Source organism: Zootoca vivipara, chromosome 1 (genome assembly GCF_963506605.1).
Source record: "Zootoca vivipara chromosome 1, rZooViv1.1, whole genome shotgun sequence".
NCBI lineage: Eukaryota > Metazoa > Chordata > Lepidosauria > Squamata > Lacertidae > Zootoca > Zootoca vivipara.
The window spans coordinates 27,078,174-27,100,564 of record NC_083276.1 but is presented as its reverse complement, the minus strand read 5'-3'; the positions used below and the strand labels follow the sequence as shown (position 1 = coordinate 27,100,564).

Here is a 22,391-nt window from a genome sequence, read left to right as displayed (position 1 = left end):
TAATAATAATTTATTATTTATACCCCGCCCATCTGGCCGGGTTCCCCCAGCCACTCTGGGCGGCTGTACTTTTATAATTCAGGTCTGATAGCCGCATCTGCCACAATTCTGTCTAGATCTTCTTTAAAGCTATTTGTGGTCACCGCCACATAATGCAGAAGTGAATTCTATAGCTTAACTGTTCACTGTTTGAAGGAAGACTTCCTTTTGTCTATCATGAATTTTTCTAATTAGAAGTGAGTTCTGTGTCAGAAAATGCACTTTCTAAATCCGGCATGAGGACCCTTTCTCTCTCCAGGTACTGCTGAACTACAGCTCCCACAATCTCTGGCCAATGGCCATGCTTGCTGGGACTGATGGGAGTTATAAGCTCAGCAAAATCTGGAAGGCCAAAACTTCCCTACCTGTGCTCTAAATAGGTAGATGTTATCAACTCAAGAATCACAAATGGTATTTAAACCAGACAAACAAAATCATTTACCTGTTAAAAGCTTTTTTACTTCATAGCAAAGCAAATTAGTTTCTGTGTGTTGTGACAGTTGCCCCCTTTTGCCACATAATCTACCCTTGTTGCAGTCTGCTATTCCAGCAACAACACAGAACATTCTCAAAAGCAGTATGAATATGTATAACTGCCACCCTATCGCATCTCACAGTTCAAAAGAGTATAAAGGCACTTTCACATTCCCATATGATGTGTATTGTTCATAGGAGCAGCTATTGACTATTTTTGCAAGCCTTATAGTACCATACCCTCCAAAATGTACACCACTGGAAGCACGGGGCCATCAGCTTGCCCACACATGCATTCAAACCCCAATTGTACATGCAGAACACATCACATCTTATATGTCTGTTTCCTTCTCCCTTCCTTTCTCATTTACGAACGAATACAGAGATATCACCTACGCACATCCTCACACTGTCGCTTACAGAGGGACGTGAAAGGCTCATTACTCTCTAACAAGTGGTTTCTGAGATGGAGAGACAATGGGAGTTCATGAATTGTGATGTAGTAGCAGCCTCTTGAATACCATATAGGATTTCATGCGTAGATGCTATCTCATTTCAGGGCATTTCCCCCCTTACAGTATTTCCTTTTCAGCTCTGATGTAGATGGGAAGCACTCATGTAAATTGCAGTCAGAAGGTGATGATTGCTTTAATGGAAAACGCTCTTAACGAGCTAGTTCATTCTACTGGGATGGGATGCCACGTGCTAGTTCACCAGAACTGTTGAAAGGTCTGGTAGCAGCAGTCCACTCTTGTTATTGTTAAAGTGCCTTCCAGCTTTCCAGTGCAGGCAGGGTGAGTACAGCTCCTGCTCGTTTTGCCAGGGGGAATTTTCCCTTTTAACTCACCTGGGAAAACTGGTGTCTGCTATAGTATGAGCAGCTGCTTTTGACTGATGCAAACTACAGAAAGGGGGACTTGTTAGAAGCACAGGCAATGTGTTCAAGTTGCACTCACTCTTGAGGCTGTCAGGTCATTGCTTCTCATTTACAAAACTAAGCAACCGTACTCCGAGCTGCATTCACTAGTGTAGGCCAGATTGTGAATTATGGGCTTTCATCTGCTTCTACGGTTGCCAAAGTTTTGTCCCAAGTGGTCCTAAACTTTGTGTTTCCACACATCACATAAAGGAAGTTTTCAGATACCACATTTATCTTACAGGTATATTGTCTCACGTCGTTCCAGTGAAACCACACATTCATTCATTCTTAAAAGCATCTGTCCCAACATTATCATTAAAAACATGCAAGATGACTTACAACATTTCAACAACGCAACAAACATGTAACAGTTTCAAAAGGCCTTTCATAAAACAACCAAAAAGAAGTTAAACTGTTTTTTAAAAAAACCTAAAATTAGTGGAGTCAATATACCCAAGTAATAAAGGTCTTAGCAAGACACATAAAATCCATTAGAAAGGGCAATCATAGGGAGAATATTCCAAATCTGGATTGCCCTCACAGAGAACACCCTTTCCTTGATCGCCACTTTCTTAACTTATGAAGGTGTATGCAACAAAATGCTAGGGCTGTGATAGCTATCTTGTTAACAAACTTGCAGGTTAATATGGGAGCAGGTAGTGTTTAAGAAACCCAGGTCTCAGGCAGTGGCGTAGCTAGACGCCTGGCTGCCCGGGGCAGCAAACCCAAAGGCACCCCGCCGGGGGCGGGGCGTCCATCGCGTGCATGCGCCACGGCAAACCCCACGAGCAAGCCACAGAGTGAGGCAGTCTCGGTTGCATCGGGGCTTTTCCTCCATGGCCGCGGCTGCGCGTGCAGCAACGGCTGCCTTTGAAGGTGGTCAGCCGCATCCAGCCTGCTGCCCGGGGCGGCGCCCCCCCCCATTACTACGCCACTGGTCTCAGGTCATATAGGGCTTTAAGGGCTAATGCCAATACACTGAATTGTTCCTTTAAAACAGAAAGACAGTGGAGTTATTTTAAAGCTGGCAAGAAGTTTTTCGAAAACTAGCAAGATTTGTTTGACTAGTCTTGTCAGCAATCTAACTGCTAAATTCGGAACCAATTGTATCTTCCAAGTGATTTTCAAAGGCATTGCCATATATAACATTGCTCTGTGTTGCTTTTATTTTATTATTATGCATTTTTAAAGATTTAAAACCATGCCTTCATCAAAACTAACACAAAGGCAGGGTAGAGCAAGACTACCTAAGAATCAATGTGTTACCAAGGCATGGATAACAATGACCCAGGCTATTTCAGTCTAGGGAAGACAGCAGCTGGTGTAGCAGTCAAACAAAGAGCATTTCATGCCTTTGAGTTCTTGTCATGGAGAACTGCTTTTTCCAGGTTATGCCCCAGAGATTTTTTTAGTCCTGTTGACAACAGACCCACTGATGTAAAGAGACATGTCTTAGATTTACTAATTTTAATGGGCCAACTCTGAGTAGGACTTAGCTGAATGCAGCCCATTATCCCAAGCTCGCTAGTAATGTCTGCATGATGTCATAGGCAGCTACCCCAGATATCGAAATACTGATTTTGCTCCCACAGAAAAACTTGTGAAGAGGGAGAACCACATCATTAGATCTAGTTACAGGTAGGTAGACGTGTTGGTCTGCCGTAGTCGAAACAAAATTAAAAAATTCCTTCCAGTAGCACCTTAGAGACCAGTTCTCTAAGGTGCTACTGGAAAGAATTTTTTTTATTTTGTTTCACATCATTAGAGATGTGGTCACTGTGATAGCAGTACTGGACAGTTTAGGTGCTTCTGAATATTGGGGAAACAGGAACATTTCTCATGATTTGCTTGACACAGTAGGCAACCTGAGTCCCCTTTGTGATACCCTCTCCATTGCCTCTCCTCCACAGCCAACCTTAACTTACACTTAATTTAATGAAACACAATTACCATCATGGGAGTAAGGGGAAACGGCAATAAAATGAAATTTTGAGGGCAGTTTTATTGCCAAGACTTGCCAACCTTGGCTATGTATTCCCACAATCACCATTCTGAGAAGTCACTGAAAGTTCAGAGTCATAACCTAGGATCTAAGGAAATAACAGAGGAGACTGAACACCATTGTGACTAGTTATATAGTCATGCAAAGGGTTTGAAGTGCAATATCCAGATATAATTAAATCTGCCAAAGATAATTTCCAACTCTCAATATTGTTTCAGTATTGTGGATAAGTCTCCTAAACAGACCACAAGTAGTTTAATTGTTCAAGCTGTTGTACAATTAAGTCAACTGCAATGTGCAACAGTATTTCTGTTGGTTAAATGGATTCAAGCTCACACGAGAGATGTTTTAATTTTCTCTGTGTGTACATTAATTCTGTTGTATTTGCTGCAAGAACCCAGCAGGGTATAAAATTTTAGAAATACTTTTTTTTAAAAAAAAAAAGAAATTAAATTTACATTAACTTGTTTATGTTTTGAATGCAGAGTGCTGTGAAATTAGATCAATTGTGCAAGTGGTGCGCAGCAACGATTCAGATCTATATTCTTCTAACTAGAAGTCTGTGGTTTCGAAGGAGGGACAGGATGTGCAGCCACACCATAATTATGAAAATCATATAGCCACTGGTGAAGTGTCCCAAGGATGCTGTGCTAGGGACTAGGAAAATAGAAAATATCCACAAAAAATAAATTTAAAGGATCACACATCTTTAGATGTATTAAAGGAAATGTCTTGAAAGTCATGCTATTGCAGAGATGCTGTCATATTTCACCCAGGAAAGGAAGGGTTCTAGTGGCTGAGGATGATAGACACATCCTTCCTTTTCATAGCATCTTTCAACACTGGAGGCTTTACAGATTAAATTTTACTGGCCACCTGTGGTTTCCAGTGGAGAGGTTGTTCCTTCCCAAGCAAATCAATGATGGAGCAAGAAATAGAACCCCAGAGTCGTGACTTCCATCCTCTTGCTATAGCTGCCAGATAACATTTGACCTGTAGCCTTGTGCTCCAGTGAGTCTAATAACAGAAGACAAGTATCTCCCCACCCTGTCAAGTGTTATTGATTTACGCAGTCATCTCTCAGCCTGCAACGTCAAGACTTAAAAGTGCTTCTCTGCTACCATGTGGGTCTCCTGCTCCGAGGGCTGCTCCTTATTTTGCAGTTGACACCCCACTCGATCTTTATGTGTTGTTAGGACAGGGCCCCTTTTACAGTGGATATTTTCTAGATCCTACACATGAGCAGCATATGATCCATATTGCCAGATTCCCACCCCCACCCCAAGCATCTGCTGTAATGTTAACATTTTTCAGAAAGGAGGATGTGAAAATGTCTCCTCTGCATTCTTCATTGCTTGCCTGTGGGTTAATGAACACTTGTCTTCATTGAACAGTCAAGAGCTGAGGGAGTGGGACAGTCTCTGGAGGTGACAGTGATGATTGCTGAACTGAACCATATGTATCTGAAGGGAACACCCCATCTTTTCACATCTGTGAAGCTACAACCAATATTAAATTTGGTGCTTGGATGGTTGTCTGTCTCAGATATGCTCTTACTATGAGCTATCAGCTTTAATAACACTGCACTTACGAGAAGGGACCATTATTCCTGCAGCAGAAATTAGCAGCCCATAATGACTGTGCCATTTCTGTAGTCCCTGCCCTATTTCACTCAAGATTCACTCCAGCAATGACACCCACCAGACATTAGTCATCTAATAACAACTGGGGAAGGGGTCAGGTGGGATTAATGAATATGCATGGTTGAAAGAAGCTTTCCAGTTTTATATGTTCCCCACTCCTACACTCTCCAGCTGTTGCTCTTGTTTTCTAAGATGGTATGTGTGATGCAGAAGGAATGTTATTTTCTGCTATACTTTGTAAAACACCTTAAATGGTTAAAGGCCATCTGGTCTACTCTTTATGGGCAGGCAAGAGCCTCCTCACGAGGCAACAACTCTGTTCTAAATTAATATTGATTTGATTTAAAATCGATATTTCTCTCAAGGCAATTCTCTCAAGGCAAGGTACAATTCAGAACATAGAAACATAAAAGGAGCCTGAGGCATCAGGCCAATGGCCTATCTTGTCCAGCATCCTGTTCTCTCAGTGACCAATCAGATACCAATGGGAAGAACGCAAGAAAAACCTGAGCAAAACAGTGTTCTGATTCCCAGAAACCAGCATTCAGTGGAGGCATAACATAGTCGTTGTGCTAAGTAGCCATTGATAGCCTTATGAGAGCCAGTGTGGTGTAGTGGTTAAGAGCAGTGGACTCGTAATCTGGTGAACAAAGTTCGATTCCCCGCTCCTCCACATGCACCTGCTAGGTGACCTTGGGCTAGTCACACTTCTCTGAAGTCTCTCAGCCCCACTCACCTCACAGAGTGTTTGTTGTGGGGGAGGAAGGGAAAGGAGAATGTTAGCTGCTTTGAGACTCCTTAGGGTAGTGATAAAGCGGGATTTGAAACCTAAACTCCTCCTCCTCCTCCTCCTCCTCCTCCTCCTCCTCCTCCTCCTCCATCATGAATCTGCCTAATTCTCATTTAAAACCTTCCAAATTGGTGGTGATCACCACTTGGGGGAGCAAATCCCATAGTTTAACTATCTGCTATATGAATGGAATCATAGAATTGTAGTGTTGGAAGGGATCGCAAGGGGCATCTAGTCCAACCCTATGCAATGCAGGAAATAATAATAATAATAATAATAATAATAATAATAATAATAATTTTATTATTTATACCCCATCCATCTGGCTGGGTTTCCCCAGCTACTCTGGGCTGCTTACAGCACATTAAAAATTGTACCCAACCTGGGGCTCAAACCCATGACCCTCAGATTAAGAGTCTCATGCTCTAATAACTGAACTATCCACAGGGACATTCTTTCGTCTTTCCTGAATCTTCAAACATTCAGCTTCATTTGATGCCCCCAAGTTCTAGCATTAGTAAATTAAAGTTAAATACAATAATACGGACACGACTAAACAACTAAACAACAACAATAATAATACCATTAAGTTAAATACAATAAAGTCCAACTACAACAATAAAATCACTAAAAAGCCAGTGGAAATATATTACAACAAAAAAAAAATTGTTAGGCGACCCTCCTGGAGCTACAGTGAATGGTTTGAACCAGCAATCCTTGTTTCCAGGGAATTCTGGGAATTGTACCTCTGTGAGGGGAACAGGTGGTCTCCTAGCAACTCTCAGCACTCTTAACAGACTACAGTGCTTAGGATTCTTTGAGAGAAGCCATGGCTGCTTTAAATGTATGGTGTGCATGTGAGCTGAGTTAGCATCCAATTTTTAAAAACAGGAGGGGCTTCTATGACATCAAACATGACATCTAGTCCACCCGTTGTGATCTCAGATGTCATGAACTAACTCGGCAGTTTGGTTCTCTGTGGACCATAAGTCTGTGTCTCTGTATGTCAAACATACTGTTCAATAAACAGGACTGTAAGTTGTAAAGGTAGGGAAATGGACCAATGTTCATCCCAGAAATAATTCTGGACCTTAAAGTGTCCTGTTAAAACAATAAATAATGAATGTTTGAAGGACTGATTCTCTCTAACACCCGGGGGGGGGGGTGAGGTGACTCATGTTAAGAGGCTTAAAACATGACAACCATCAACAGAGGGCTTCTTCCGCAGCTGCTGGCTAAATAAATGTGGTTAGTCAAACTTCTCATTTGCTGCTGGTGATTCTAGAAGAATCGTTTTTCCACCAGGAATCATGGGGTGTTGTTTTTATCTCAATCATGTTTGGAGAAAGACAGACCTACTTTCTTGGCAAGAAAACTGTCAAAAGAAGCCAGGGGCTTGCAGAGGTTCATTGCCTTTACACAGTGCCCTGTTTGAGCTTTAGCCACACAACCTCCTCTGCCCATCTTTAGGGAATGACATTGGGTTAGTGCATCCCACCCCAATGAAGGCAGTTGGGCAAGGTTGCAGGCAGAAGGCCCTTTTGGTAGTGGCACCAGCCCTGTGGAACGTCCTCCCATCAGATGTCAAGAAAATAAACAACTATCTGACTTTTAGAAGACATCTGAAGGCAGCCCTGTTTAGAGAAGTTTTTAATGTTTGATGTTTTGTCGCATTATCATTATCATCATCATCATCATCATTATTATTCTATTGAGAGCCACCCAGAGTAGCTGGCGAAACCCAACCAGATGGGTAGGGTATAAATAATAAATTGTTGTTGTTGTTGTTGTTGTTGTTGTTGTTGTTTGAAGCTCCTTTCAAAGCTGAATAATGATTGTAAAACTACGCTAAATGAAGGAGTCATCCTTGGTGTTTAAAATTTTAAACAATCACAGAAAAGTAAGTTTGTTTTTTTTCTTTCTGGTGCCTATTAAAGAAGATCTTGCATAGATGTTGTAGGCCCTGGGAAGACTTCAGTTGATGAAAAAACTCCTGCTGAGCTCTCACCTCCTGAGTCTGATACACAGAATGTGTGCTAGCTTAAAAAAAAAAATCCCCCCTGGTTCGATCCTCCAGCTTAACCTTCACAGGAAGACTGGCGTGAACAGCCGCAACAGCCACGCCATCTGTTCCAACAGGGTGTTCAGGTCTGGTGCGTGCTCCTCGGCACTCTGATTAACTGCAGCTGCACACAAATTAGTTTTCTTCCAAGAGCTATTTATTGACTTCAAATTAAGTGCATCTGCATTAAACAATCAAAAAAGAATAGCATACACATAAATAAACACCCAGTTTGGATCTGGTGCCCTTCCATGCTCATCTTGGCTGCCCTAGCTGTCTGAATAAGAGAGCCAGATAGTTGGGGTCAGTGGCTGCCCCTGTTGCTCGTTGATATCATGATTTCTTGCAGGATGTAAGGATTCAGAATGCATCTATTTCCCATTTCCTGTGAAATCTCAGCAATTGCAGCCTCTGGGTGATCCCTAAAACAGAGAAACTGATGTTTCTCTGTTTTAGGGATCACCCAGAGGCTGCAATTGCTGAGATTTCACAGGAAACGGAAGTTTCCTGCATGGAGTGTTATTCTTTGGCAGGCGGTTGGAGAGAGAGTGCAATGAGATTTCTCAGTGCACCTCATTTGGAGTGCTTGACACTTGAATGCAAAACATCACCTATGTGTACAGTGAGACTCAAAGTAGCAGGCAGAGCACAATGTTGAATCTCTGCTTGGCTTCTGGGCTGCACCTATGGAGGAAACAAGACCCTTTGGAGCTGTTAATGCTGTGAACCCCTCCATTGTAGATTCAAGTTGTAGATATGTGTAAATAAACCATATAGCCTAAGGACGCCCCAGTCTCTGCTGTGCCTCATTCCTGAAAGGAAACACGAACCCTGGGTTAAGTGCCTGGAACCCCCTGGAATCTCACACCACCGAAAGATTAGGGGTGGCGTGCAACAATAGCATATTATAGCTATGGTTACATACCCATGAAAAGAAGAAGAAATGGCAAGAAGAGTCTTGGAACTTGTTTCGGATGAAATAATTGCTTTCTGAATGACACATTGATTACTAATTCAACAATGAGTTTATTATGTGCGTCTATTTAAAAAGAGAGGAAGAATAAGAAGTTTCAGATAAATTTCTTGCAATGAGTTGCTTAAACTGATAAATGATTTTGACTCATGTAATTACTCGGTTAAAACTAAAATGTGCTGAAAAAGTCGGAAGGGAAATTTGCTTTGCCTTAACGCTTTATAATAACGCCTCTGTCTGGAATTAATAATAATTACAAAACTAATAGTACATAGAGAACACACTGCTGCTTTGTACTACTTATATTTATATACAAAAAACTCCTCTCTCACACACATACAAATAGCTTGAGGCAGTTTTTATTATTAGAAATAGACCACATATATATATATATATATATATATATATATATATATATATATATATAGACAGCCCTAAATCTATTACAAGTTGTTAAAATAAGAATGAAAAATGTGTCTAGGGTATATATATTATAACACAAAAGATGTTTTCTTCTGTTTGATCAGCAGTTGGTGTATGGGGCTCAGACCAAAATTAGATGCGGTTTGAATACAATTTAATATACATCAATGAGCTATGAGCACAAAGCCAAAGTTTCCCCAAGTGTTTAACAATTGCAGCTTCCTATGTACTCATTTTGAAATCGGATTTGTCCGGGTATTGCCTGAGTTTCCCAAGTCAGGAGGACTGTGCATTTTGCATGTCATGGTTAGTAGTTCTTTTAGGCAGTATCAGCTCCAGGGACTCAGCTACATTGGTAAAGAAAAAAACCCATGCGGGTGGCGCTGTGGGTTAAACCACAGAGCCTAGGGCTTGCCAATCAGAAAGTCAGCGGTTCAAATCCCCGTGATGGGGTGAGCTCCCGTTGCTCGGTCCCAGCTCCTGCCAACCTAGCAGTTCAAAAGCACGTCAAAGTGCAAGTAGATAATTAGGTACCGCTACAGCGGGAAGGTAAACAGTGTTTCCATGCCCTGCTCTGGTTCGCCAGAAGCGGCTTTGTCATGCTGGCCACATAACCTGGAAGCTGTACACCAGCTCCCTCGGCCAATAATGTGAGATGATCGCCGCAACCCCAGAGTCGGTCACGACTGGAACTAATGGTCAGGGGTCCCTTTTTTACCTTTACCTTTTATGTACTCATGGTTGTAGCTACTAGCTTCGTTTCCCCAAATCTACATGCCTCAGAAGTTGCATCGCTCTTCAGACAAAAACCCTTCCCTTTGTCTGTAAATAATAGTACAGCTTTAGAATCTGGCCCTGATCAATCCATCCCCATAAACATACAAACCAAAAGAAAACAAGAGGCAAGCAAGATGGGATTGAGCACATAAACCCGAAGCTTCAAAAAAAAACTATACAGGCAAAGGAAAGGGTGAACCTCAACTGTGTAGATCATTGGTTTTTCAAAGCAAGTTTTGTGGAATATCTGTGAGGATCCTCAGAAACAGATCAGAGATTCTTCAATGAGAACTTGAATATTGGTGGGCTCCCATCCCTAAAAGCAGGCCCTGTAGTTAATTGTTTTAATATAATTGCCTTCCATCATCTCCACCAATCCACCTTACTCAGCTGAAAAGCACCAGCAAAGGAATGGCGAACGATGGAGACATGAATATCAGGAATATTTTTGCCACATTAGCATGGTTCTCACACACAACCTGCCATGCTAATTGAAAGATCATTAATTTGCATAGGGGAATTATCTGATTGACTTCATTCCATGAACCCTCTTTATAATTATGCAAATTGTCTACCGCCGTGTGGAGGAGAAAAAAACAACCCTCTCCTTTTATTAACTTCAAAAGCAACGTCTTTGTTTTAAATAGCGGAAGGTGAGGAAACCTGCTGATGATACACAAAGTCCTAGCAATGGATCCAAGAACACTTTGGCTTCCCCCTCTCCCCTTAAATATCTATTAGTGGAGAAAAAGAAAAAGAAAAAAGCAATAAATCTGGCAATATTTTGTGTAAAGCTTTCAAGCACCTTCACAGAGCTACAGTTCTCAGCATGTTTTATAAAATTGCAGCTCTCGGTATTATTTGGGGGAAGCCATTGCGTTAAATGTGTATTTGATGCGCTTTAAGTGTGTGATGTGGACGTAGCCAAAGCACAGCTGATAGGTGCAGCTAGAGGGGTAGTTTCAGGAGGCACTAAGAGCCATGTAAAACAAGGTCAGGGGCCACAGGTTGCCTACTTTTCCAGTTTATACCCTTATCCCAGGAAGCAATCATGTTTCCTTGATGTAAAAATAGAAGTGTAGGCTGCAGAGAAAGTCAGTGAAGCCTTTCTCCCTCTTTTGAGAGGTACTGTTAGAAGAATAGGTATATTAAATTAGAACAAGGCTGAGAATTGTCTTCATATCAGTGAATATTTCCCTATAAGCTTGTGTATTTGAACTGCTTTCGAGGAGGAAAAGGTTACGAGAAACCATCATAGCAGCTCATGAGCTTTGATTCCATGCTACGAGAATCGGTAGAGGCAACAGAACAGAATTTTCAGGGGTCCTCTGATCCTAAAGGGAATGCCTAGTTCTTAAAGAGACACATACTCAAGATCGCCTTTACTTGGCTTACTCTTGTGCATGTCTACACAGAGGTAAGTCCCACTGAGTCCAGTGGGATTTCTCCCAGGTAACCACATACAGGATTTCAGCCTCAGACACCTACCTGGCCTGAACATCCAGTTTCAGTGGCTGAGTCAAAAGTGTGGCAGGAGATTCTCCTTCCCTATCAAATGTAATATAACGTGTGATATGGGTTCTCCAAAACATACACTCGTACAAGCAGAGGCTTGGGCCACTCAACTCTATTGTCACAAAATGAGGGTGGGCAATATCAGCACAGCCCCCTGTGCATATATGTTTCCATGTGGAGCACTTATATCACATACTACCTTGTGAGGTGCCGACAAAGGTCCGTATAGTTAAAGCTATGGTTTTCCCAGTAGTGATGTATGGAAGTGAGAGCTGGACCATAAAGAAGGCTGATCGCCGAAGAATTGATGCTTTTGAATTATGGTGCTGGAGGAGACTCTTGAGAGTCCCATGGACTGCTAGAAGATCAAACCTATCCATTCTTAAGGAAATCAGCCCTGAGTGCTCCCTGGAAGGACAGATCGTGAAGCTGAGGCTCCAATACTTTGGCCACCTCATGAGAAGAGAAGAATCCTTGGAAAAGACCCTGATGTTGGGAAAGATTGAGGGCGCTAGGAGAAAGGGACGACAGAGGACAAGATGGTTGGACAGTGTTCTCGAAGCTACGAACATGAGTTTGACCAAACTGCGGGAGGCAGTGCAAGACAGGAGTGCCTGGCGTGCTATGGTCCATGGGGTCACGAAGAGTCGGACACGACTAAACGACTAAACAACAACAACAAACCTTGTGAGGTTGCTAGAGGAGGATCTGCCCATCTAGAACTTCAGCACAGGAGGAGAGCAGATTGTTGGCTTGGAAACTTTTGAACTGGGGTTCGGATGAGTTAACTGTTTGAAAAGGTGCAGGAGGAGTGTCCATGGACCATGTGAGTTCAGAGGGGATTTCTGTAACTGCCAATCCGCTGGTGGGCGGTTCGTCACCCCCTTTGAAGGCAAAAGGACAGTTAAAGGGGTTGTTGTTTTCCCACTGAGAGAGAGATAGTTGAGGAGCTGATGTTTTGAGCACAGTCATACCTTGGTTCTCGAACACCTTGGTACTCAGACATTTTGGCTCCCAAACGCCGCAAACCCGGAAGTGAGTGCTCCGGTTTGCGAACATTTTTGGAAGCCAAACACCCGACACGGCTTCCACAGCTTCCGATTGAGTGCAGGAACAGATTAAGTTCAACAACCAAGGTATGGCTGTACTTGCTTTTTATTCGTTTTCAAATATATTTGTAATGCCACTCCAACTTTTATTTCTCCCACATGCAGACACTAGCATTTTTCGTGTTCTTACTGCTGCTGTATTCGGCAGCAGTTTTAATCCCCTTTACCAGTGAGCTAGAAAGCAGGCAGTGGGGGTGGAATTCTGCCAAGAGATGGATGTTTTCCTTTAGGGTGATGCTGACTTCAAAAGGAGAACCTGTGACTTGTGAAGGGGAAATATTTTAATCATCAAGAGCAATAATTACTTCACAAATATTATCGCGGGTGATAAGGAGAAGCAAGCCTTGCCTATTTTATTTGTTGAGTTTCATTTGTGAGATTTCTGTGGGCGGACTTGCAGTGCTTTGTCCTCTTGTGTCCCATGTAAGAAGATGACAACATTGTACAGTTCTGTAATTACTTTCCAGCAACCCTTCCCCCCTTCTTTTGCTGTGTTTCCCTTTTAAAAACAATAGTACTGGTCCAGAGATGGCCTGGGGATGCCTTCTGGTCTCTCACATCCTGCAGTTGGCAATTCCATCTTTGCACTTTACAGTATACAAGGACAAGCACCAACAAGACCAAATAAGGGACAGGGAAGAAAAGCAAAGGGAGTTGTTTGCTCCGTACTTGAGAACTGCCAAGCAGGCATCACTTTGTTCTCACTCTAGCGGTGACATTTTAATTTATGAGCTAAGAATGCACTGATTGCCAACTACAAAAATTGATTTGGTTGTTCATCTGATTCAACCCGTGTCAGAGTTTGAAAGTAATTATGATAGTGGAGCTGATAGGCAGGCAATTACATTTTTGTTCTCTTTCTCTTCCCCTCTCCCACTTCTCTCTCTCTCTCTCTCTCCCCTGAGGTTGTTCTTGCTGGAAGCTTGGGCAAGCATCAGAGTGTGTGATTTTTCTCTCTCTTAGGCACTGTTGTTCTATAAATTATTCAGCTGCGATCTTAACTATGGTAGGCTGGCACTACACAAACTTCCTTAATTTGGATGTTTATTACTCCGTTTAGAATCCTACGGTAGTAGCATTACCACGTTCTGGGAGGGGGGACACACATGTGTAATGTTTGAGGACATATACTGTTGCGTTAAAAGAAACTTTTGGGATGTATGTGCTGGTTGTTATAGTAGTTTATATGTCATATATGGCATTTCTAGACACCAGCTTTGCATGATTTTTAAAAATAATATTTTATTAAGGCTTTTCATAATACTATAATAACAAACGAACTAATCTGAACAAAAAGAAGAAAGTGAAAAAGAAGAATGCAAAGTCCTTTCTCACAGGCAGATCATAACTTTTATCCCACACACACACACACAAAAGAACCCTCCCAGCCTCACCTGGGGGCTTTCCTTTCTTCTCCCAGCCTCCCACTACCCCACCCTGGGAGATCTTCGCTTCCCTGCCTCTCACACAGGGTCATTCATCAACTCTCCATCTCCTTCATCTGTGAGCTGTGTATGATAGGGTACAAGCTACTTTTCAACATATTCAAAGCTTGCAGGTGAAGGTGATGGTTGGTTGGTGAAGTAGGTGTCTACTGGTGGGAATATTCCATGAGTTTATGGACTAAGCAAGATGGCTTTCACCCATCCACCCTACATAGTCTGCCAAATTATACATTTTTAATAGGACCTCCCATGCTTCAAGTTCAGAGGGTTCTGATCATCTCACACTTCTACTGCCTTTCATAGTCATTTCTGATGGTTCCTCTAATTCTTTCTGTTGTTATCTTTCATTCTTTCACAGCCTCTGAATTGTTTCCACAAGCGAGTTAAAACCAACAATGATGTGTTTCTGTGTGGATTTTATGTCTATGATTCCCCTCTATAAGTTCGCAGTGTCTCCTCACACGCTGGTGTTTCTTCCGAATCAATCCAAAAGTCTTTTCACTGCTGGCAGCCACCATCTTCACATAGTTCCAATAAATCAAATCTAAGCCTCTGCTCAGTAATTTTCCCAGACCAGTTGCATCAAACATTAGCCTTTCTAGGGGAGATTTACCAAATCAAACTGGAGATACAAATGTAATGACATATTAAAGGCTCACATCCCCCTATGATTATTTATAATTCTGCAGTCCGGTCTTGACTTCAAATATGGTGGATTTCCAAATTAAAAGTGCGACATCGACCTCATAGATTCCAGGAAACCGTCCAAAGGTTTGTTTTTTTTTTTTTAAGAACTCTTCAGTGGCTAATGAGATCCTGATTCTCTCTGATGTCAACAAATTGGAGAATCTTTTATCCGCTTCCAAGCAAATCAAAGATCGAAAGCCTTAATAATATAGTATTCTTATTTCCACACAGTTTATAATTTTAGAGCCATATTATGTCAACAAATACAAAACTTTCAAGTCTCACTTGTTATAGATAATGTAAACGGTTCTTCTGGGTTGTTGTAGTTGTTTTTTTGCAAAGTAATATAATAAAACAAAATACAATAATAACAGGGGCTCGCCCACCCCTTTCCGTTCCGTTCCAACATACCAACTTAGATGTTAATCCTTCTTCCACTAAGTCTTTTTTGGCACCTCAGTTGCTGGGTTAATTAGCAGTGTAATTCCTCCCTGCTCGCTCGAAGCATGTCCAAAAATTAACCCAATTTTTCATCTTAAGAAATGGAACCTGATTCGCTCATGGAGACAGCATCCAGGAGAGCCAGACTCTCTCGGGGGCTTTCCATCCAGTGCCCCCCAGCCCCTCCTTCCTTCTGAATTTGGCGCTGGGTTGTTGGGCATCCATGGATGAGACTGTGTCTTCCCATAACAACTGGGAAGATTTTGGGAGGCCTCTAATTACCCCCTGGGAGCCAGAGTGATGGAATTTTCAGCCATCTTCCGTGGCGCCTCAAGCGGAATGATGAGGATTTTCATTAGAGTTTCTTCCCGCTAAATAGTGCCATTCACCACTCTGAGATATCCTATTGACAAAAACTCAGCCACCCTTGCAGTTACTTCCAGGTTAATGTCAGACAGATAGAATCTAATATTTTCATTGTGCTGTGATGTTAGACTATCAAAAAGGAGATAGCACGCATTTCTGTAGCTAGTTGTACAATGGACAGTAGAAAGGAATATGTAAATTTTATTTGCAACTGGCTCGATGTTTTGTTTTTCACTGTCTCTTAATCTGGGTTGAATATTGCGAAATATTGCTCACTTGGATTATACAAAAGTTCTAAGTCAATACCAACAGATCTGATTCTGCTGTGTAAGAGTTGGAACCATCTGGATTTCTAGAGTCCTTAAGTAAGTCAGAGAGCAGACTCGAGGGTTGCAATGAAATTGGCAATGCAGCCAGAATTTTACAGTGCTAGCCCACACCCAGTATTTCATCGTGCCTATACCTCGTTCCGCACACATCATCTCATTTTTGATTGAACTTGGGAGACCCACATAAAATCAATATAGACTACATTATAGATGGATGCTATCTTCAAGCACACTTTTGTTAGCGCTCACGTTAATGGCCTTCCTCGGTTTTAAATACCAAAATATATCTATGCTCCAGCTCAGAATCCATATAGTCGGCAGCAGTGGTTCCCAGTTGGTGGATCATGATGGGTGATCATAGAGAATGGGTGACCAAGGACCTGGAAGGGTATCCTATGGGTTAGCTAGTCTAAGAGGTGGCCACAGGGAAGCAGAAGCCTTCCTTTCTGCTCTGTAATTTTGTGCATTCAGAGTAAGTGCCCAAAATAAGAGGTCATGAGAGCAAGAGTAGAAGATGGTAGTGAACCTCTACATTAGAGTTCTATATCTCCGGATTTTCCTGGATGTGTCCAGCATTCTAATTGTGGAAATAGAGTCCAGGGGGGATTTTTTTTTTAAACCTCTCCCCCCAAAAATCTCAGCAACCTTCATAAAAGAAGCGCAACTTTCCCCAAAAAAGCCCAAAAACTTTTTGTGTCCAGATTTTTGCTCTGATTAATAGGCAACCCTGTTAATCAGAGTAGCCCTAGACATGCATCAGGAAAATCAAGAAAATTGTCCTTTGTCCTTTTAAAATTTACAAATGGAGGGGTGTTAGGAGTCAAATCCCATTAAGCCATGCTTCTTAATTTCAGCTGCTCAGGATGCCAGCTTTCAAGGACTAAAACCAGTGAACTCCAGATGAATTTGACCCATGGGAACCTGCAACTACACTGCTCTTTTTATACATTTGATACCCAGATCCATAGGTAGCCGGTGACACTGGCTAGAGTTGACTAAATCAACTCTGTTCTGCACAAGCTAGAGTTGACTAAATCAAAATTCAAGGTGAATTTATGCTCAGGCATATAGCAGCTGAAGAAATTGTGAAGGAAGCTCAAGGGGACTTTCACACACCACCAACTGCAGTCATAGAATTTTGCCTTAAGAAAAATGTGTGTCAGTTGATTAAACGTTTGTAGGAATTTATATGGAAGATTTAAAATAATTTCAATAAGAATAGTGGAAATTTTTCAGGGAGGTAGGCTCCACATATATAGAGCCCAGAGTTCTTTCTCTGGGGTAGCTTAGTTCTCAATTGTATAATCTATATCAAAAGGTGTGTTTTTTGCAGTAAAATGTGCTTCACATGCATCAAAACATGGTGTTCATCCTGAACAATTCAGTTCTGATTCTGTTGCCCGGTTGGAAAACAGCAATGTGAGGGGAGGAGAAACCATGTAAACCTAAATATTTAACTTTACTTTACACTATCCCTTTTAGTCATGGTTTAAGGCCTAGATCAGCAATTTAAAGGAGTAGATTGAGGGTCAGTTGCTATAGTAAATGGATTTATAGGTTTACTGTCATATAATTCTGCACCACATTGTACCCTTCGCTGATATCATACTGGAATGAAAAGCAGGTTAAAATATCTTAAATAATAATATCCAGGTTCCCCTTCTATTTGTGCCTCTGAACAAATTTACAGAATGCAGGTATTGCATCCCCATCCCCACCCCCACCTCCACCTCCATCACCACCATTTTCTTCTTTGGTTCTGAACAGAGAGAGTATGTTTCTTTTCTATCAGATATTCCTCTCCAGTTGCAGGCAGCTAACGAAGCCACATCCTACACCTTGTTGAAAGTGTTGGCAACTTGCAGAGGGAGCCAAATTACTGGGGGAGGGGATAAAAATATAGCTATGCTACCCCAGCTCCTTTGATGCGCAGGAAAAGAATGCCGGATAAAAAGCAATTTATGTTATATGTCTGCAAGGTGGCAGGGAGCCAGCAAGTGGAACTTAATGAGCTGACATCTGTCGACAACTCCGCAGTGTCAGATATTAGCGTTTGTTTCACTCATTTGCACATTGTACGTAAGTAGGAAACTTAGGTAGAGCAGAGAGGCTGGGGCCCGCAATCCAATTTGTTCAGTTCTCCCTGCAGCTGCTGAGACGTGAAGTCTTCCTGGTACATTCAAACTGCGGAGTTTCTTCTCTGCCAAATGCTGTGCATCGTATGATCCAACCGAACCTGTGGGGTCTATATGGAAAATGGCTAGGAATCCACCATGACTTGTCAGCTATTTCTTTCTCATCTCCATTCTCCTTTGACATTCAAGCACCTCGATTTTACAATGACATTGGTATTGTTTTCCTTTGGCAGACGGAAGATGCTGGCTTCAGCTTTCATGGCTAACAAATTATGATCAGAATTGCTTATAGTTCTACAAAGCACTTCACTCTGTTCTGTTCACTTTGCAAAAGAAAAGCACTGTTGGAAGCTAGCAAATCCATCACACCTGGACATTACACAGTTGTTCCTTATATTGTGCTTTCCAATTTAGCTTAACATGGCAATGGTATGGCGGTGATAATCTTGTTCTGCTCACAATGTAAAATTAACTCGCTGCATACCCTGTTTTTCATTCTTAAGAAAGCTCGGCATTTATAAATTATTCTTTTCCAGTAAAACAAACTTTCGCAAAATCTGACACAACGAAGCAGGATGCAAAGATTTCACAGGTCTCTTCACTTGGGTTGCATTTTGAGCTTTTTAAATGGGTTTTAAAAAAGAGAGACTCAGATGAACTCTGCATGTTCCAGATGGTGGTTAAGGCCACTCATGTTCTTTGGTCTAACACTCTATTTGAAAGGTGCATTCCAGCTGAGTGTCTATTGGGCTGTTAAAATCAATTTTGTTTCTTTTACGGTCCCTCCCCCTTGTTTTAATGTGTTCACACAAAAAAGAACTGATTTGTCTTTACTACACCTAATAAAATCTGATGAGGAACTAAATAAATAAGCAAGGAAAATAGCCTTGTTAACCATCACAGGGGGCACATGTTCTGATTAAGTAGGGGCTGCAGAGGAGCCCCATGGAATAAATGTTCACATGGCCTGCTATGCACAGAACATTTGCTTACCTGGTGGCAAAGTTCGATTCCTGTTTGTCACAGGCTACTTAGACCACTGGGTGTCTCTTATGCTGGAAGTTATAGGAAGTAGAATTTGAAGTTGTGGTGTGCCCCCCCTTTTCTCTCTCTCTCTTCAGCAATGCACAAATAGGAAGTTTGTGGACAGCACAATCAAAAACCAAGACCCCCCAGAAGGAGTGAGGTTATTATAGGCAGGTATTCAGCATTTTGTAGGGAGCTGTATTGTTGGGGCCCTTGTGCCTTGGCAAGGAGATGTATCCAAAAAAATCCAAAACTTTGTTTTTTGTCGCTTTTCACGCTCTGCCAGTGACTTCCTCCATGGCTATTGAGGTTGAGTCTCCTCCCGTCCTCCTCTTCCTCCTCTGGTCCATCTGTCCACCTGCCTTCCTGCCTGCCTTCCTCCGCTTGCTGCTTTCCCTTCTGCCTCCTTTCCTTCCTTTTCCATCCTCCTGCAATTCATCCTCGCCTGCTCTCTACATGTTTCTTCCCTCCAAGCTCTGCTTCCACTCCACTCACACTTCTAATACCACCTCTGGCCGTGAGTGTGGTTTTGGTTTTGCTGCAGGTGCAAGCAAAAGACTTCCTGTAATGACTCGAATGTGTCATTCCAGGTTTTTGTTGTTGGAGAGAATGGCAGAAATGGTAGAAAATGTTTGGCAAAATAGGACTATTTTTCAGAGTGGCAAAAAGGAAAGATAATCCACAGAAAATTCTCACCTGGTAAATTTCATCTTAGTTCTAGCATTTTTTTGCATTTCAGAAATCCTGAGTTTCTCTGGCCTTGGTGATGGTCAATGCTTGTCCTTAGTAGATCTCTAAATAAACCAATAACAGATTCTTCTTAAGGTTCAAGTGTGGGCCAGACAACATGTGACCGTAGCTGTATAGTTCGGTGCTTCAGTGAAGGGTCATTTTTCTCCTCTACAGATAAGTGCCCCCTCTACAAATAAGGACCCCGGTGGTGGGGATGAGACTGGGACCACATTGAGGGCAAAGGGCTGGAGGTCTCCATGCCCCATGCCCCATCCTGGAGTCCTGATTGGGATCAGCTTATTCATACTGGTAATTTATGACACACATAAACCCCACACTGCACTCAAGGACACAACTATGCAATTGAGGTCACAGAGTTGTCATTCAGTTCATGAGTGGCTGGGCTACCCTTGAAGCCTTCTTTCAAAATGTGCGTTTTATATGTTGATGAGGGGCATAATCTGTAAAGGTATTTCCAGGAACTAGTTTCATATGTTAATTTGCCTCCTGCCTGCAAAGATAGTTAGGAAGGATTTATTCTGCATTTAAAGGTGTTTGGAGACCCACCCTGGATGCTAATGTGTCTGTCCTCAGAGTGAAGGTATTTAAACACCATGTCCCAGGAGTGTGTTAATGTGTACAGTGCAAGTGAATGAAGTGCAAGGAATGATAAACTGAGCTGGCAGCACTTTGTTTTGTTTAAGATTTAAGTCTAAGCAGCCTGCCTGTGCATTATGGTGAATATTCAAAGGTAGATGTTTATCTTATTGGACTCTGAGGAACTTTAATTAAAAGGGGCATTTTAAAGCACATTTATTAAAAGCTGTTGTACTTATGTTGTTTTATGAATAAAATTATTTACCACATAAGCATTAAATAAAGCAGTCTTGGCACTGGGAACTATTTTCCACATAGGATATTTCTTCCCCAATTCTACCAGGATGAAAAGTTCCACACAGCAACACCTGGTAATTCTTGTGTCATATATTTGATAGTAGTCATTAGTGTTGGGGTATATAAACCACGTTGCATATATGCTAACAATGCAAAACTCGGTTTAAAACTTTAAACTTTGAAACGCATATTCAGTGATTTTTTAAAAACCTGCCAGTTTAAGATCAGAGTTGACTACTTCATACAGGCTCAAGCTCTGCAAAGCAGCGGAACTAGAAGCCAATACTGATGCCTTAACAGATGTGCCCCATGCTCCATGCTCAGTCATGATTGTGCACTATCAAATGTGTTTGTTTACAAATGGCACTCTGTGCACTCACACTTTCCATTGGACCTTCAAGCCCTAATCCTGGTGGGGAGCTGTTCTAATAATGGAGTCGTACGCTCCCTATAACCAGCCTTGTTCAGCAATCTCCCAAACGATTGACCAGGAGGGAGAGAACATGCCAGTCAGGCATGTGTCTTTACCAAGGTCCTACTCGTGTATAGGACGACTCCTAACACTCTCTGCTCAAAGAAGGTCACCATTAACTCTACCTGCCCGCCTGCCTACCAACTTTTTGGATAGCTCAGTTGGTAAAGCATGATTCTTAATCTCATAGTCATGGGTCTGAGCCCTACACTGGGCAAAAGATTCATGCATTGCAGGGGGTTGGGCTAGATGATCCTCGTGGTCCCTTTCAACTCTTAAAATTCTATGATTTCCCCTCCTCCATTCTAGGGGGCTTTTGATGAAACTGGTTATGGGGTTTGTTTGTCCTCTAGATGGTTGTGTAATTTGAGTTTCAGAGTGGAGTTTATTTTATTATATTATTGTCTGATGTTGTATGGCTTGATGATGTTTTGAACAGTTTTAGCTTTGAGGCCTTTGGATAATGATTCCTTCCCAGGGGGACTATGATACATTGGATTGATTATATTGCTGGAAGCCCTCCTAAGCCCATAAGATAGGGAAGGGTATAAATAAAATATATATGATTAAATAATACAGGGACACAATTTTAGAAGATCTTCTGCACTAGCCCCCAAACAGGGAAATTTAATTATGCTTAGACATACTGAACTGTGACAATTTAGTTATGACTAACTTACGCCTCATTAATTTAAATGGGACAACGGCCTCACTAAATTGCACTGGAGTGGGATAACTGTGAAAATAAGCCCCCTTTGGGTGCTCAAATTCAGACTCAAAACCAAATCATGGCACTTTACAGAATAAAGCTGCAGTTCTGTGCTCATCTATTTAGGTTTAAAGGTAAAGGGACCCCTGACCATTAGGTCCAGTCGTGACCGACTCTGGGGTTGCGCGCTCATCTCGCATTATTGGCCAAGGGAGCCGGCGTATAGCTTCCAGGTCATGTGGCCAGCATGACAAAGCTGCTTCTGGCAAACCAGAGCAGCACATGGAAACGCCGTTTACCTTCCCGCTATAGCGGTTCCTATTTATCTACTTGCATTTTGATGTGCTTTCGAACTGCTAGGTTGGCAGGAGCTGGGACCAAGCAACGGGAGCTCACCCCGTCACAGGGATTCAAACCGCCGACCTTCTG

At 42.1% G+C, this 22,391-nt stretch overlaps 1 protein-coding gene across 1 annotated transcript in view; it reads left to right on the top strand.

Moving 5' to 3' along the window:
* The window catches only part of NRXN3 (neurexin 3), a 1,204,733-nt gene that overhangs the window by 1,123,149 nt on the left and 59,193 nt on the right, over positions 1–22,391 (top strand). The gene's annotated exons all lie outside the window — the stretch shown is intronic.